The 13,191-nt window shown below is 45.4% G+C and overlaps 1 long non-coding RNA gene across 1 annotated transcript in view; it reads left to right on the top strand.

The window, feature by feature from the left end:
• Nucleotides 1–12,237: 12,237 nt before the first annotated feature.
• Nucleotides 12,238–13,191, top strand: part of LOC123522541 — a 1,216-nt gene continuing 262 nt past the window's right edge. The window contains exons 1-2 of the long non-coding RNA XR_006680796.1: nt 12,238–12,273; nt 12,530–12,668. This is a non-coding gene — a long non-coding RNA (uncharacterized LOC123522541). The remainder of the gene's footprint in view (nt 12,274–12,529; nt 12,669–13,191) is intronic.

Genomic DNA, 13,191 nt, shown 5'->3' on the forward strand with positions numbered 1-13,191 from the left:
TGATTGACAGGCTAAACTCCACCCCTTCACTCTTAATAGTCTCAAGTTGGCACCAGACTATGTAACTACCTCAGACCTCACAAATGGTTTCACTATAGTTATACCACTCCATTCAAGGGGTAGCCTGTATTGCTATAATGAGAATAAAAATTTTCCCCCACCCTCCACCCTCTCCTTAAAGGTTTGTCTTAAAACTAACAGCTATCTAAGTGAGGTGTCAGCTAAGTTCACATGGAAGAAGCACAACAGCCTGTACAACCCAAGGATTGTAAATAATAAAATCCAAAACTAAAGGAGGGAATGGTATCAGAGCTTGAATTGTGAACATCTGGTTTGCAGAAGGCTATGGATGACAGTGGAATCCCAAAATCCATTTGCAGGTCCACACATGGATCCAATGAATGCCCTCTGATCATCGTCAAAAGATATGAATAGCTTAGGTTTCAGACAGAGAGCATTATAAAGTTGATTATGGCAGACATAGTTAGGTTAAAATGTAATATCTTATTATTTGATCTCCCTTTTGACCTATTTTTAAATTATTTCAGTTTTTATAAAAAGTGGAAGGGGATACAGGTGGATTTAGCCTCTGGTGAATCCCCTGACCACAGACCAGGGATGTGAACAGACTTGCTATCATGCAGGATGCATTCAAAGGTGGGTTATTTCAGATGCAGTTAGGTGAAAATGTAAGACCTTATCATTTGACCCATCTTAAATGTGTTCTAGTTTTAAATAGCATCTGCTTTCTTTTTAATTGAAGATTTTCTGCTTCATTTTGCCATTGTTGTTGAGGGTCTTTTTGGTTTGGGTTTTGTTTTTACTGCTTTTCTGTATATGAAATCCAGGATAGGTAAATCTGGGGGTGTAACAGGGGCAGTTGGGGAAAATGGGTGGGGGGCTAACAACGATGAGTACAAAGACAATGAAAATGTTCTAAAACCGATTGTGGTGATGACTGCACATTATGATCGATGTGATTGAACTAGTGAATTATATAATATGTGAGCTATATGCCAATAAAGAGATTTTTTAAAAGTCTGCCCTCTTGCCCCAACTTGTAACCACCCTGAAGGTCCATCTTATTTCCACCGCTCCCCATAAAACAGGTCGATATTTCAGTTGTATCTCATCCTGCCCCCTCCTTCAGGGCAGCCCTCCCTTCCTTACTGAGTCCTTCTCAAAAGCACTCCCTGGTACATCTTTTGCTTCCACCTCCCCATCTTATAGCCTGTTTCCAAGAAACCCAATTTATGAAATTGGATACTCGAAGTATTCTAACAAAGCAGACTTACAATGAGATTGGGGAACTGGATTTCTCATTAGCTGGCTGGCACAAAAAACTTTCTTGCTAAGAACAACAGAATATGGATGCAGATAACTCTTGGCAATCTGCGATAGCACAATAGGTACAATTTCACAGTGAGGAACTAGTTATCAGGGGAATGTCGATATCAGAGGATGCACTCGCTGTTGTATTGTCTTTGACCTTGGAGAGGTAGTAGAAACGGTAAGTATAAGAACTTGAAAATGGACAGATCTTGGTGAACACCTCATGTCTGCAAGTAATATGATTTCATTGAGTTCAAGACAATTGAGTATGCGTTTACATGTCCACTAGATGCCCAGAGAAGGTCCCTGGGTGGTGCAAACCCTCTGTGGTTGGTTGCTAACCTGAAAGTTGGCCATTCAAATCCACCCAGTGAAGTCACTGAAGAAAAGGCTGGCCATTTGCTTCCATAAAGATAGCAGCCAGGAAAATCCTGCTGCCATGCTTCAGAAGCAACGATAGAGCAATGGGTTTAACTGGTGAAATGCCCAGATTGTATATTATTGATCCTGGAACAACATCAGTTTGAACAGCACGGGCCCCTCTCACACGCTGAAAATGCAGTACAAGATGATCAGCGTTTGACCTTTATACTCCTAGTATACGTGAGCTCAGTGCATGGAACAAAGATGAGGCTTTCTGCTCCTGTAAAGATGTACCAACTCAGAAACCCACAGGGACAGTTCCACTCTGTAAATAGATCACTAACAGCCAGAATTAACTGAATAGCAATGAGAAGAACAAAACTTGGTATTATTCAAAGATGAACTGTATAAACATGAGAATAGAACCTTATTGAGCTTCATTTCCACAGCATCTTTTTTATTTCGGCTAGCTATAATTTAGTCCTTGGTCCTCCTGCCCTATGCCAAGAATTCGCAAACTACTTGTCTTTGGAAATGACTTGGAAATATTTTTTAAATACTGGCACTTGACTCCTACCACCCAGACATTCTGATTTGATTGGCATGGAGCTCAATGACAGGAGGGTTTCTAACATTCCCAAGGGATTGCAACGCTCAGCAAAGATGAAGGATCATTCCAACAAACACCTCACAAATGTCTAGAAGATTTTTAATTTCTTTATTTTATTTCTTAATAATGCTCTAAAGCTTCACAAAAGTAATTAGGACTAACTGGCACCATTTAGTATCATCTTTTCTAGCCATTTGCTGGAGTAACTTTTGCATATATATATATTTAATGTATAGGGCAAGTAACAAAATTAAAAATCAAGACAATGGTCTCTATATTGCTGAGGGAAAATTGGCTTCTGAACTCAAAGCAGCATACATATTATTGTACCCACAATGTTTTTCCTTGCAATGTATTAATGTTTATATTTCTAATGGGTTATGTGTTGGACTGCTAATTGCAAGGTCAGCAGTTCAAATCCACCAGTCATAGCAAGGAGAAATATAAGGCTTTCTACTCTACTAAACAGCCACCATTCTACCTTGTCCTGTACAGTCCATATAAGTCGGTATGGACCTGATGGCAGTGAATTTGGGGATTTTGTTGGTTTAGGTGTTTAATAAGTTGCCCTGGTGGCATAGTGGGTTACATTTTTGACACCTAACCTCAGGATCAGGAGTTCAAAACCACCAGACACCCATGGGAAAATGATGAGGCGCTCTACTCCAGTAAAAATTTACTGCTTTAGTAACCCAAAAGTGCCCATTCTACTCTGCCCTATAGGGTTACTATAAGTCAGAAATGACTCAATGGCAGTGAGTTTAGCTTTGCTTTATTTTGAGGATTTTGTTTTGTTTTTGAGGTGTTTAGTTAGGGACTTTGGTGGCACTGTGTTTTAGGTGTTGGACGACGAACCACAAGATCAGCAGTTCAAACCCACTAGCCACTCTGTAGGAGGAAGTTAAGCTGTCTTGCTTTTATAAAAATGTATAGCCTTAGAAACCCGATATGAGTCAGAAGGAACTAGATGGTAGTTGTTTCATTCATTTGGTTTTAGGTATTTAACAATTCTTTTATTTCTTCTTCCTCCCAGTTGACATCCTGTTCGATTGCCCTTGGACTTGGTGAAGCACATGAGCATTTCAGTCTCTCCTAGCATTATTTTCTGCAACAGGCCCGGGCAAGCCTTAAAAATCATGAACAGAAAGGTAGAATGACAATAGACTTAGATTTCAGGAAGCAACAATCAAACAGAAACGAAACATCATGCAAGACTTCCTTTGGCTACTGGTTTACTTAAACACTTTTCCTCAAATCACCCCCTGCGCTTCAAGGACAAGGACACCTTCTGGTTCAGCTAACATTCAGTGACTGTACTGCCCGTGAGAAAGACTATGGGGATGAAAAGAAAAACAGCATTATGCTTTCCTGTCCAGAGGCGTGTAATCTGAGATGCACATCGACTATACACGCAGGTGACCAGAGCAGGATCTGAGAAACGAGACATGAAAATGTCACGCCCAGCTTCAAGCATTAGGACCAGAAGGAGAATGCTGTCGTTGGAAGGATCAAAGAGCTCAGTGGAAAGGCCAGCATGACAATGACCAGTTCCGATTGAGGTACAGTGAGATTTCTAGGGCCATGAAAGCAAGAGCCCTGCCGGCCTAGTGGGGACGCTGAAGTGGCTAACCGCACCGGTCATTCTCCGGAGAGAGATGAGGCTGTAAAAAGTCAGAAACCCAGATGGCCAGGTGGTCAAAAGTTCTACCCAGCCCTGCAACTCGGCAGTGAGACTAGTTTTTGGAGGGGGATGGGCAGCTAAATAACCAGCTGACCAGTTTCCATGGAGTCAACCCAACCAGGGAATCAATACCAACTCATGGCGACTCCATGTGTTTCAGAGTAGAACTGGCCTCCAAGGGGCTTACAGTGGCTGTGACTTGCCGGAAGTTGATCACTAGACTTTTCATTCGAAGCACTTCGAGGTGGATCAAACCTCCAACGGGATAATTCATAGTTGAGTACCTAACTGTTTGTTCCGCCCAGGATCTAGATCCCCTGTGACCATGGCTCAGGCATGACACTAGACATGCTAGCAGTCAAGAGTCATTGGAAGATGGATTAATGCAAGTATGTTTAGGTTAAAACAGCTCCTTATCTACAGAAAGCCATTTAAAAAGAAAAAAACCTACCTTAGCAACAATAACGAAATAAAACAGATAAATCTTATTATTTGATCTCCCTTTTGACCTATTTGAAAGCTGTTCCTTCCCCCTACCCCCATCCCCCATGAAGGGAAAAACATGTAGATTAAGGGCTTGGTGCATCCCCTCTGACCATGAACCAGAGATGTGAATACTCTTGCTAACGTGCAGAATACATTGGAAAGTGGATTTTTGCAGAGACAGTTGAGTTAAAAATTAGCATTTTGTCATCTGATCTCCCTATGATCCATTTAAATGTGTACTAGTTGTAATGTTTTCTGCTTTCTGCATCGAGGGTTTTATCGGTTTTACTTTGTTATTGTCGTTAGGGGTGTTTTCTTCATTTTTTATTTTTTTCTGTATATGAAATCCAGGATGGGTAAATCTATAGAGATAATAACTAGATTAATAATTCCTTGGGATAAGGCACGGGAGGTTGGGAAGACATGGGGAGCTAATAATGATGAGTACAGCGATGAAGAAACTGTTTTAAAACTAATGATGTTTGTACAGTCTTCTAGGTGTGATCGATTGATTTATATGATGTGTGAACTAGATGCCAATAAAACTGTTAAAAAACAAAAACACCCTGGTTCTACATCGGCATTCTTTATATTAGTCACGCCACTTGCAACGTGAAAAATATTTATGCTTCTAAGTTTTAAAATAAGGCAAGTTGACTTTCAAGTATCAACATTGGACATTAGATTCCCTGAATCTGTGATATCTCAGCCAGTCTTATAATCAGCCCCCCTTCGTTGTATTAGTTTCCCTTCCTGGAATTGCATCTTGCACCCCTAGGTGCACCCGACCCTTCTCAAATGCACCCCATTGCTAATGAAGGGGATAGTAAAGGTGTCTCAGAGATCATCACACTTCTGATGGGAAGGAAGCTCTTTGAGCACCGTTCTATAAAACAATGAGCTGACTCTTGAACGCCCACCTAAACTCAGTTCTATTATGTTCGAACTACATAGGAAGCTACAGTGACTTGTTTTGTTTTTCATTGTAACTTAGGGGAGCTTTACATTTCAGATCATTAACTTTCTATTCCACAGTCTAATCTACTAAGCAAGCCCCCTCGTTAGTCTACACTTGCCCCTGCTCTTTGATTTCCTTTCTCTCTCCCGTAAATCACCAACGCTGAAGAACCATTTTCATTGGGGGAGAGCCAATCACTCAGTAGCGCCAGCTTGATCATGTGCTGCTCTGTGTGAAAGTCTACTGGACAAGCCTTAGGATGGGAGGGGGCAGTGCATCAGTTGTCCTTGAATTCCTATGTGTGGGGGCGTTGGGGATAGGGGGAGCAGGGAGGCTTCAAAACACCATGGAAATATGCCGTTACCTTTTAATTCTGTTACCACAAACTTTTTGAAGCCCCCTCTTACACATGACCCTTTTAAAATCAGCTTGCATTCGATGGCAGCTCGTCCTCTGTTTCTCCTCTGGGCTCCTTCCAAGATGTACTTCCTCGTGCCTGTAAATAAGAAAGAGATGCTTGAAGGTTTGGCTGGCCCTGGGCCTCATCCTCCAGCCCCGGATAACGCATGGATGCTCTGTGCTGGGTGAACCACACCGGGCCCCAAGGAAGAACCAGACAAAGCTCCTGCTTTAGAGGTTTCATTGAGCCTTGGGACTCCACCTACCACAGCTTCAGAAAACTACTCAATCTCTCTTTTCAGTTCTGGCCTGGTCTCAGAATTCCAGCTCCTTCCAGCTTAACTAACTGCCACAGTTTCCTCGTATTCCTAAAACTCCATCTGCCTAACCTTACACGCTTCGTCATTGTCCTCTGGCAGGATTCGTCTCCCCACAGCTTTACTTGTCACGGAAATCTGGAAGCTAATCTTCTCTCTCGTCACTTTAACCAGGTGCCAAGTCCTGTCAAGCTGCCATCAGACAATCTCTCACTCATCCTGCATGTTCTACATCACTTCATACCCAGACTGTTAAAATAATCCCCTGAGTGGCTTCTCAGTCTCCTCTGTCTCTCTTATAATTTATGCCCCTTTATTATTCTCCATAAAGCAGCTCAATGGATAGATCATGGGGCCCTCTGTCAAAAGAATAAAACCAAAACTCCGTGGCCTAACATTTGAAGCTTCCCATGACTTACCTCCTACGTAGCTGCCTCTCTAGTCATAGTCCCACAGTGAGGACAGGCTAATGGCTTTCCCAGTTTGCTGTGCGGATCATAGTCTCCAAGACTTTGTGTGTTTCCTTGCGAGCAGTTCTGCTACCTAGAACATCCACTCTCCATTGTCTTCCTTTCCCTGTATCCTGTTGAGAACCAGTTGCCACTGAGTCAATGCTGCCTATCGGCAGCCCCGTGTGTGTCCAAATAGAGCTGGGCTGATGGATAAGGTTTGTCGCTGGTGGATTTTTTGGAAGCAGATCACCAGGCCTTTCTTCTGAGATGCGTCTGAGTGGACTCAAATGTCCAACAGATCAGTTAGCAGGGAGTACTTTAACTGTTTGCACCACCCAGACATTTCATTTTTCCTTCCAGATCCAGCTCAGAGTCCATCTTTCCCATACAGCTTTCTCTTGTTATCCCAACCTTTGACAACTCCTTCCCATTTTCCCTAAATGCTAGCAATAATTATGCTTATATTATTATTCAAAATTCCTGTAGCACCTAGTGATCTAACCATCTTGGTACTGTATTAGAGTTTAAATTCTGAGCCCTAGGTTTGGGGGAAGGTTATAGGAACAGCAAAAACCCAAAATCCACTTTAGTCTCCAGCTGGATTCAGCCTCCAGCCCCACTGAATTCGTTCTGTTTTACCAGCAGTCTGAATGGCCTTGTAGGAGGCCTGGTGGTGGAGTAGTTACGTGTAGGGCTGTGATCCGCTTGGTCGGCAGTTCAAAACCACCAGCAGCTCTGAGGAAGAAAGACTGGGCTTTCTACTCCTGTAAACAGTTACAGTCTCAGAAACCCACAGGGGGTCACTGAGAGTCAGCATTGACTTAATGGCAGTGAGTTTGGTGTTTTGGGTGAGTGGCCTTCCCTCTGGCAGAGTATATTAGAGCGGAAATTACTACCTTTACCTAGCCAGTCCCCTCACCCTTAGGAACTTGCCTGGACATGCCCCTGATGGACCTTTTGAGTACCAAAATCACATGGTCATGAGTCACATCCTGACTGCCTTGACTGGAGGGCTCTGGACCAACCTTGTAAGCTCTTCTGTCTATAACGTGTGAGTCTCATTCATGGTCCCATTCCCACTTTCTATGGTCCTGCCTGCAACTGGGATGTATGGATCTGCTGCTAATCGTGCTTTTGTGACAGTTTGCCCTACGTGCCTTATGGAAATCTCTGGTTCTCGGTAAACCCTTGGATGCCTTTATGACCTCATGTTAATGATCTCCCTCATCTGGGCAATGTGTCTTTGTCTTGTCCTTTCCTGTAGATGACTTCATAAATGTCCTGTCTTAATTACTAAAGAGCTGTGGTGGCACTCTGTGTAAGCGCTGGACTGCTAACAACAAGGTCACCAGTTCAAACCCACCAATCATTCTGGAAAAAAAAAGTTGAGATCATTCTGGTCCCGTAAAGATATACAGCCTCAGAAACTATGAGTTGCAATAGACTTGATGGCAGTGGGGTTTCATTTTTGGTTTGGGGGAGGGCGAGGGAAGGTTGGATCTTAATTAGTTATCTAGGTACACAACCACACGATAAATCCTTAGAGACTGTATTACCTAAAGATATTAAATAAGTATTGTGTTGACTCCTAGCTATGAAGTCATAACTAAAGCAGGTGCAACTTGGATTATAAAACCTGTCCTGTTAGTTTCTGACTAGCAAAACCGAAATTCACATTTTTTATTGAAAGCAACAGCATTGATTAATCAATGAATATCATCAAGAAGCTAATTAAGAATCTGGTATACTTTTACTAATAATGAGAGTACAACAAAATGGAACCAGAAGCATGATATTATGAAAATTGCTAGCAATTCACTTTAGTTAGAAAGAAAATCTCTTCTCATAATTAGAGTCTCATTGATTTTTAGTTCTTTAAAGGCAAGATATAAAGTAGTTCCTAAGAATAGCATCATGAATGTTAATAAGGTCGTCTGACATTTATGGATACAGATTAAAAAAACACACACAATTTTATATTTCCTAAGAGGAAATATTCATTTTTAAAACAAGTTTAAGAAGAGGCTGCTAAAATCTAATAATTTCTAATTAATCTGATTCTTGGCTTTTTCTCCTCATAATATCTGAGATTTTTTTTTTTTAAGAATGGTGCAAAATAGAAAAAGGTTAAGACTGTAAATTTTCATGGGTTGAAGCACAGCCCCAACTCCCATCACTTTAGTCTTTTATCTGGGAGTGTTGGAACCAATATGAAATCACCAAGACTCCTCTTGGTTTCCTCCTAATCTCTAACCTCATCTCTTCCGCTGATCCTTGTCCCCACCCTGCCCGGGCCCCCTTCCCAACCTCCCAAGCACCAAAGGCCCATAAATTAAAACAGTAAACAGTTCTCCTGAAAGGTGCCTTCCTGGTGCGGTCTAAAACAAACGCAATCTTCTGTTTGGGCATTTAAAACACCACAAGCATTCTTACTTAGATTAAATTGTGGTCTCCCTGGTCTCCAGGCATGCCTAGACATGAACCATAAAGGGAATGAGTCCCTTGGAGTTTCTCTAGTAACTGCAGGCCAAATCAACAGCAACCATAAGAACAAGTATTCATTTTCCACCTCCCCCATTTCTTTCAATGGGAACACAACTGGGCCACACACATTTTTTGTTTTTTGCTGTCGTTATTTAAAATTTTTACTTGTATTTCATACTAAAGACACTGCATTTTTTAAAATAATTATTTCAGTAGGCAAATGTTTCTGGAAGGCTTTTATATACGTATGCTTTTTTTTTTTTAATTGCCTTTGAAGTTTTAAAAGTCTAATTTGTCAAGACATCTACCACAACTCCTGCCTGGGATGGCAGCAATCCAACTCAGGTAAGACATCTAAAATGCAACTAATCCTCATAAACTACCAATCGGGAAGAAGGATTAAATATGGAGTTTGAGGGCAGCAAGTAACCACTTGAACGAGTGGAATTGTTCTTGACAACCATGTTGTAACCTATAAAAGAGATTTTAGAAGTCTGCATACTTGTAGAACAGAGGCTATTCTACTCAAAAGTGTCTGTATTGATCTAAGTATAAATGTATAAAGTATAAGTAGGCCAAAGTAGGCTCTGCAGTTTTCTCGGGGTAGCGCAGAGGTTAATCAGCTCTGGCAGGTGGTAGACTCTGCATTTTATACGTGTGGCGGTTTACTGAGCCTTCGCTGTGGCTTCTTCCTCCTCACGGTGGGTCCACAGAGCAAACTGTACATCTGCCTGAAATGTGCTGCCTTCCATCCAAAAGATAATGCTCCGACTCACTCAGGCGCAGCAAGTGTTTGATAGCGTGACTTTTGTAATCTGTCTTGAACAATCCAGGGTACCTGGGGCTACTAGTGGCATCCCTGAGGCCATTTACTGAGTGTAGGGAGTCCATCCACAGCTGCTGAGTTAAACTAGCCTTCAGGTCAACAGGGACTGCACTATACTAAGTGGGTGGAAATTATATTCAAGGGAGTCTCTTACCCACTGGGGTCCATCCACAAAGAGTGCTATTGGACAGCATTCCTTCTCCTCTCCAGACTCGTGCATTGAAGGAGCCCAGGAGCCCAGAGAAGGGCAAACCAAACAATGGTCAGTAGAAGTCTCCCAGAAGTCCTCTGTAACTGCCTACCGACTACACACACACACCTACATCTTCAGAAATGGAATTCCAAGAATGGAAAAATGTCACACCTTTGTTTCTCTGGTCTCCACAACTCTCACCCTAAATATTCAAATTTGCTCCAACATCCGGCCCTGCTCCAATCCTCCTTGAACCTTCCATGGCTGAGCTCTCTCCCGCTTCCATTTCTAGCAGCCAAGTCTCCACCGCTTAGTGATGTGTTCAACAAGTATCTGTCTTGAATGGGACCTAGCCAGTCATCATGTTACACCTGGAAGGCAGAATGGTCATCTCTTAGGTGCTGAATGCACTGAAGATATGTGAATAATTTTACTGAAAGCTGACCTTGAGAGTTCAAAACTGTGACCTTGATCTCCAGAGGGCCTGCCTCTCTTTGATCTTAACTAAATAGCTGGCCTGCTGGTTTACTAGAAGCCTCATGGAATGGCCTTCTAGAAGTATAAGGAAGGCCAAGTCCCAGGAAAACACAAACACGGGGAGAGCCTTCAAAAGACCGTCTTAGGACCTGACCTAAGCTTTCCTCCATCTGAAAAATCGGGCCTGCGCTGTGGGTAGTGGGGTTGGTTTGGGGTTTGGAAATCATTTCTCTGAAAGGAATGGGCAGGAAAACAAGATGGGTGGTTTTGGGGGAAACTCTTCACCCCTCCAGCTACATCGTGGGCAGAAACTACTCAAGAATCTGTGCCCCATCTCCTAGGTCCTCCTGGGGCCCGCCCTCTGCCCACTGCCCGCACCTCCCTCCCCTCCCCCACTCCACCCCGTCTCGCGCCTGCCCCGCCCCCTTCACCCGCAGGGTTCCAAGGGCGGTTGGCCGGCCAAGGCCACGGTCACTCGGCCATTGGGAGCCACGGAGCTCACGGGGGCTGAGAGGCCGGATTCTCAGTCTGGGCTGGGAGCTGACGAGGTTTCTGAGCGGAGGCCCTGGGTAGTGGGCGTGGGGTCTCTGAGAAAGAGAAGGGAACGGAACCTGCGGGTGGGTGGGGGCTCAAAGCCGGGGAAGACTGCGGGAATGCAGGCAGTGCGCGGGGGCTCTGGCGCTCCCCGGGTCGCCTGGGGTCGGGTGCAGGGCTCAGCCCGGCGGGGTGCCCGCTGGGCAGAGCGTGTCCCGGGGCGCGGGAAGCCCCCTCGCCCTGGGCCTCGCGCCCAAAGCGCGATGGAGCTTCACCCTGCGAGCAACGTGGAGCCGAGCCGGGGCCCGACCCCTCCGAGACCCCGCGTCGGCGCTGCGGACCGTCCGGGAGCTGCGGACCGCGGGCGCCCGGTGCTCGGTTTGTAGGCAGTGTAATTAGCTGATTGTCCTCTGGCGCTTACAATCACTAACTCCACTGCCATCAAAACAAGGCACAGCATCACTCGCCGCCGGCGCGGGGACCAGGACGCCGCCGGCCCTCGCGCTGAGCCAGGGGCTTCCGGGGTGCGCTGCGCAGCGATGAGGGTGCTGCGTGGGCACTCGTCCCCACCCGGCGACCGGTCGCCAAAGTGCTTGTGAACCGGGGAACCTGGGGCGGGTTCTTGTCGGCGGGGCCGGGGCTGGTCGAGGGAAAGCACACTGCAAGCGGGATTTAATGGCCTGCCCTGTAAGACACTCAACATACAAGGGCATGGGCGCTTCTTGGGGCGTCTGCTCTGGAAGGTTGAAAGGGGGAGGGGCGAGGGGGGAGGTGACTCGCGGTGCTTTGTTTTCCTTGTTTCCACGGGCTCATCAGCAACCTCTCCGCGAAAGTCAGCGACCGCCTAGCCGAGGGTGCGCCCTGTCGCCACGTCGGGCAGCACGACCGCAAGACTGCAGTTGGTGATCGGAACTGACTTTCTTGTGAGTCTGGTTACCAGGCAGTGTAGTTAGCTGATTGCTGATGGTACCAATCACTAACCACACGGCCAGGTAAAAAGATTTGATGTTCCATCGGGCTGAGCTGCCCTGCACGGTGTGAGAGTGCTTGGGAGAGGGAGGCGGCCTTGGGGTGTGGTGACGGCCGCTGCCTGTGTATCAGCGGCTCAGCCAAGAGAGAAGTCCACGTAGTATCTGCTAAAACAGTGTATGCGAGAGATAGGTATGATTTTTTCTCATAATGCCTTCAGAGTCTTAAACCGCTTCCCCCACCCCCAAAATTAGATACCTTAACACGTTGGCGAAGAGGGTTATTTCCCCCTCAACTGATTGATAACCTGTCAGTGCCCGATCTTGTGATGACCCCTATTGGACTGTCTTCTGCGGATTGAGATTGTTAGTCTTTTATTGAAAGAATAAAAATGCCACTGAGACTTCAATTCTGGGGACTTGACTGCCACGTGTGCCTTTCCTTTCAGAAACGCCTGCGTCTGGCTCTGTCCCGACCGGAGGAATTTCGACTTTCCTGCACAAGCTGTCTCCCGGGGACGGCTGTTTACACAAGCCTTTTTAAAATCTTTTGATAAGACTACACGGAGAGGCCCCACCCACTCAGAGGTACCCCTTCTCTCAGGAAGCCACGCAGCTGCTGCGTTCTAGGCAGGCGTTCGTGAACATGGGCAGAGGGAGTTAAGATCTAAAACCTAGGTGGCAAGATGGGAGGAGGACAATGTGTCACAAAACCTATCAAGATGAGTACTTATTGGCCCGGTTCACACCTCTGGCTCCCCGCCCAGGCCGCCCCAGGAAACCCGCCAGTCCTCACAGATTCTAGAACAGTGGTTCTCAACCTTCCTAATGCCGCTACCCTTAAATACAGTTCGTCATGCTGTGGTGACCCCCAACCATAAAATTACTATCGTTGCTACTCATAACTGTAATTTTGCTACTGTTGTGAATCAGGCGACCCCTGTGAAAGGGACGTTCGACCCCCAAAGGGGTCACGACCCCCAGGTCGAGAACCGCTGCTCTAGCATGCCCCCATAGGGAACGTTGCGCTTAGGCAACTTAGTCTGGCAGACTGTATTGGGCCGTGGGGCGCAAGAATTTAAAGTTTCAGACTTCCTTTGAAGGATGGGGG

The sequence above is a fragment of the Echinops telfairi genome, unplaced genomic scaffold (assembly GCF_000313985.2).
Source record: "Echinops telfairi isolate 266 unplaced genomic scaffold, ASM31398v2 ScPeMD7_7421;HRSCAF=8459, whole genome shotgun sequence".
NCBI lineage: Eukaryota > Metazoa > Chordata > Mammalia > Afrosoricida > Tenrecidae > Echinops > Echinops telfairi.